At 41.0% G+C, this 5,486-nt stretch overlaps 1 pseudogene; it reads left to right on the top strand.

The window, feature by feature from the left end:
* Positions 1-2,001: 2,001 nt before the first annotated feature.
* Positions 2,002-2,538, top strand: LOC138930700 (ferritin light chain pseudogene; annotated as a pseudogene).
* Positions 2,539-5,486: the final 2,948 nt, after the last annotated feature.

Raw genomic sequence — 5,486 nt, 5'->3', positions numbered from 1 at the left:
AAATGATCATTTTCTTTGCAGTTATTTGGAAGGTATGGCATCTAGTATAATTTCTCTTCTATTTGGGGATGTGCTAGGATTGTTCTTGGATTTGAATTTCTGTTTTTCCCCCTCCTCTCCACCCCCAGCCTCTTTTTGGCCGGAGAACCAAGGCCAGAAAGGCTGCAGAACTACTCCTGTTTTACCCAGTAAATTCCCTCCAGGTTTGAAAAATGTGCTATTCTTGAATTCTAACTGTTTTTGCAAATTTCAAATGCAATATGAGACCACATTGGGATGACAGCATTTCATGAAAAAGAGTGGACGATATATCCTCTATTTAGATACAGAATATGTATTCATATTTTAGCTTAAGCAGTAAAAGGAGACTGCAGATATCTTTTTGAAATTTTAAGATGTCAGTTTTCAACAACAGAGATAGTAAAATTGGAAAGTAGCTGCAAAACAGTGGATTTTTATTTTCATTTAGACCTAGATTCAAAGTTTAGAGCAAAATTCACTTCTCTGGGGTTCAAATATTGTTTACCTTGAATAGAATATGCCTTCCTGTTTGACAGAAAACACATGAAAGCATTCTAATTGTGCAACAGCCCCAGGCAGGTGGTATTTCAGAAAATAAAATGCTAGGCATGGAATCACAAAGCTGGAAAAACCCTTATGAAAACATCTAGTTTTGCCCTCATCTTCTAAGAATGACTAACTCATCCTGTAAGGGATTCTTTTTTCTATTTTGGTAGAATTTATACATCTACATTTTCATCTTTAATGCCCATTTACATGACGTGTTTCAGTTAATGGCTGGATATCTGGGTAATCACAGGAAGCCACCAGTACCTAAGAAAACTGAGGCAAAGTTACAGGGCTCAGAATAGCCTGGAGTTAAAACACCCCTCCAGATCCTCCCCACCATTCTATGCAAAACAAAGAACTCTCTCACCCAAAGGAAAAAAAAAAAAAAAAGGACATTAAGGTTGATTACACCCAGCTCCCAGCTGGTCCAGCCTCTGGCCGATCTCCAGTATTCTTTGCCCCAGCCTCTTAAGAGATAACGACTCCGAACAACCTTGGAGAAGAACAGGCCCCCTTAAGAGTAGATTCCCACATATATGCCTATATATACTTATCTTCTTGGGTTAGGGCAGCAGCTCACTAATCTGACTGCTGCCCCTTCTCGCCTCATTAAAGATGATCTGTTCCTTACCCTATAAAACCCTTGGCACATAATCAGTATTTAGAACTTTTAGTAGAAGGAATAAAAGGATCAACAAATGAAGAAAATGAAGGCTGAATAGTAGAAAATTTATGATGGGATTCTTACTGTTCTGATTAATTCGTACTGTGTCTTGTAAACGCTACCATTTCACATTCCATAGTGTGGATTTTGTCCTTTTCAATCACTAAGTTGACTATGTAATGTATATTCCAAACAAGGACCCTTTTGAGTGTGAAAGGGGGATGCTATTTTTTAATTAAATAATTAATTAATTTAGGGGGCACTATGAATATCAGGACGGCAAGACTGCTCTGGGCAAAGTCACCCTCTCCATCAGGGATCAGGAGCAGGGGGAAATCTATTCAAACAGGCTCTAAAATAAGCAACAAACGAGTGTTAAGTCACAAATGAAGATTGGAAGAGGTTCACTATCAATTCTTTTGAGGTTGTTACCTTGGACGTTCTTCTCTCATCTGGGAATTACGGAAAGAAATGGGTCAAAATGATAAAGACTCCTTTCCAATAACTAGGAAACATAGATCATCTTCCCAAAAGCTAGAGTGAGAGACAATGTACCTGGATGCCTCCTAGATCTGTCTCTTGCTCGTTTGGATGGAACAATCTGCATGCTCCCATCCGGGTCTCGCCTCCCCCTCCTCCTGCCTCCCACCACCCTCTAGCCCCACCCCTTCAACCACAACTTCCGGCACAATCTTCTGGACTTATCCCCCACTTCTGAGACCAGCCTCGCAGTACAGTTTGTGGAGAAGTCCTCCTGCCTGCTAACCATGAGCACCCAGATCCAACAGGGTTCTCCTAAGATGGAAGCAGCGGCCAGCCGCCTGATCAAACTGCACCTAGAGGTCTCATCCACCTACCTCTCCGTGAGCGTTTACTTTGAAGGCAGTGGAACGGCTATGAATGGTGTGGGCCGCTTCTTCAGGGTGTTGGCTAAGGAGAAGCAGGAGGGCGCCCAGCTTCTTTTGAAGATGCGAAAGTCCTGGGGTGATGGCGCCCTGGTCCAGAGTGGACAGACGCTGTCCCCAGAGAAGTGGAATACCAGCGTGGACTCCATGGAGGACGCCGTGGCCCTGGAGAAGAGCCTGAACCAGGAGCTTTTGGATCTGCATTCCCTGGGTCGTGCGAGGGCTGATGTCCAGCTCTGCAAGTTCCTGGAGCGCCGCTTCCTGGAGGAGGAGATGATGCTCCTCAAGAAGATGGGTGACCACCTGGCCAACCTGCGCAAGATAACCAGCCCTCAGGCTGGGCTGCAGGCCGGGGTGGCCGAGTATCTCTTTGAAAAGCTCTCCTTCCAGTGCGACTAGGAGCCTCCGAAGCCCGGCTGCGTCGGTGGGACCCCTCTGCCTCCCCTGGCCTTGAGATCTCCGCTCCAGCCCTTCCTCCAGCCGGGACGCAACCTGAGACAAGGCACCAAATGGCAACAAAAAAGGTTCTTTTTGCAGAGGCGGGGAAATAGATTGTAAGAAAAGTATTTGAATAGCGTGTATAATTTGTAGTCTGCTTAATTCTCTAGATTATCTAAAGAAATGGTTCCTCACTTGTGTGTATCACCTGGGTACATTGAGTATCTGATAAAATAATCTGTTTTTCTCTGTCAAGAAGATTCAGAAATTGTTGAAACAGCTATTCTGAATATGTTACAGAGAATTTTACGGGTTTCAGGACTTCTCTGGAGTCACTCTGGGTGCTGGCTTCAACTCTCTTGTTCCAAAACGTATCAGGCTTCACCGAACAGAGAATGGAGTACCTGGACCGTATTATATTGTGTTCCCCTCTCAACCCCCAGACTCGTGATAAAATCGTTTTTCCTGATTTTCAAGTTGCTGTGATGCCATCTGCCTGTGTCGAAGAGGGAGCCCTGTGAAATTCATCTTTGTGTCTCCCATTAGGTTGTTACTGAGAACACTGATTATTACATCATACACTGACCTCTTCATGAAGCCTCTTAAGAGAAATTTCTTTCTGGTCTTAATAGTAGGAATAACAGTGCTTTGCTTGGGTAATTGGTTTGTTTTTGTTTTATGGACACTAAATGATGTAACTAATTAAGTTTCCTTTTCTGACTGCCTGCTAAAATGGTTAGACCGATATTTGTGGTCCATCCAGAGCAAACGAATAGGATTGTATAAGCAATTTGCATAGTTTCATTTCTGATTCTTTTGTTATAATTACTTAGTGTACTTTATGGTTTCTTTCAAGCCACCTTAAACCCTTTTGGAACAAGGTTATGTATAAACAGGTAAATAAACTTTAAAATACAGATTTTAAAATGGCTCTGTTTGTTTTTAGTGAAAAGAGAAGATAACTTTAAGGAAGCACTAAGAGAGCCAAAATGTTTAGAATGGAGATGGGTCAGATGGAGGTTACATTCCAGAAGCCAAGAGAAGGAGAAACAGTAAAATGTAGCATTCTTTTAAAAATGTGTTTCATTTTTCTGGTGAGTTGTTTTCTACTAAACCATTATGTTTGTGTCCCGCAAATAGCAATCTAATAATTGTGTATTATTTTCCTTGCACTTTGAAATGCTGGAGTTATAACTTGTTCTCAAACCACAGAAGTGGAAAAAAAATCAGTTCTTTTCCTACAGTAACTTTCCTTCCCAGAGCAGGAAGACCAAAGGCATATTATCATTTCTTTTATCTTAGAAGGGTCAGAGGCATAGGAAGAATATTTTACAGAGATTGGGACAGCTATTTTGCTCAGTTAAGGAGAAAACCTTATCTTCCTATTTTTGTGCAAAATCTTTTGATAAAAAAGAATGTACTGGAAAAGTCATTCCTACAGAAAAGAGTTTTGCCCACTTGCTGATGATTAGTTAGTTGTAAGAGGCATAAGGAAGCAGCTAATAATTTTCAACTTTGGATTAAGACTCGGATCTCCATACTTAAAGTATATACTTAAAATTATTTGAAAATTAGCACTCATATAACCACTGAATGAGAAACATCGTTCTCATTTATAAATCTGAATCATTTCTCACTCATAAATCTGAATGAGAAAAAAACACATAACTATTAGACTGATTGAAAGACTATATATGGTAGATTATTTGGGAATAAAGATATAAAATTTTGTTTCCAAATAATGGCATATTTGTCACACCTTTACTTATATGGGTGTCTTTTAACCTCAAGAATGGGGCTATAGGAGAAAGCTTTATTAGAGTCTCCCAAATAGGCTGAATTATTCTTTGACAAACAATTACTGAAAAACAAGTGGCTGGTCAGACAACAAATGATTCAAAGACATATGGATGAAATATTAGTTTAGCTTTTAAAAATGACTTTAAGCTTCTTAGAAAATACATTTATAGAAAATGAGGATTTGATGACATTAAACTTATGGAGATTAACTTGGAAACAAATCCCATAGTGATTTTCTCTGTTGCTAACCACTGTACGTATATGTGAGTGTGTGTTAGTGCACTTGAACAGAATTATAACAACTGATTCCTTTAGGCTATGGCTAAATTCCTTATATCAGCCTTCAAGGCTTGGTCTACCATGTCTAATCTATTTTTTAAATGTAATTTTCCACTACTTCCCTATTATTGGAAGTTTGGGGAGTCCCAGTTGCTTTCCTTTTGTCCAAGTTCAAATTAATTAGGACACAGGAAGCCAGATGGAAATCAAGATGGCTTTATTGGTGGTAAAACCAAATTGGAGTTGTGTTAGGGCTTCCTATTGCCACATCCTGAATTAAACTCAAACCACCCAGTTCTGGGAACAGAAGCGGAAACAGAAAAGAAACCAGGCTGGACTGGCTGGAGGCAGGCTCAGCCTTTTCTGCTAACTCCATGGAGACTGGAATCTAGGACAGTACTGGTGGCCCAGGGGAAGTGGGGAGGACGTGGTAGGCCCCATTGCTTTGTTATTACGGTGACCTGTACTATGGCTAGTATGCACCAAAAAAACACCAGGCTCTCAAAGTTTTCCACCTTCATTCTAGTAACCCCCTGTTAGAAACTGAAGTGGAAGTTTCCTCTCTTTATAGAGTGTGAGGCTGAGGAGTCCTGCAAATGACTGCAGGAGCTCTCTGCCATAGCTGAAGCTCTCAGTTTGCCATCCCAATGCCAGCAATTTTCATGTGATTCCCTTCTCCTGGAAAGCTCCTCATACTCATCTTCACTGAATCAAACTCAGTCTGTTTTTCAGCCTAGTTCCAGTCTGCCTCCTGTGAAATTTCCCTGACCAACCCAAACCAGTCATCTGACATGGATTCCACTCCTTCTCTTAGCTGTCTCTTGATTGTA

The sequence above is a fragment of the Ovis canadensis genome, chromosome X (assembly GCF_042477335.2).
Source record: "Ovis canadensis isolate MfBH-ARS-UI-01 breed Bighorn chromosome X, ARS-UI_OviCan_v2, whole genome shotgun sequence".
NCBI lineage: Eukaryota > Metazoa > Chordata > Mammalia > Artiodactyla > Bovidae > Ovis > Ovis canadensis.
This window is presented reverse-complemented; position numbering and strand designations above follow the sequence as displayed.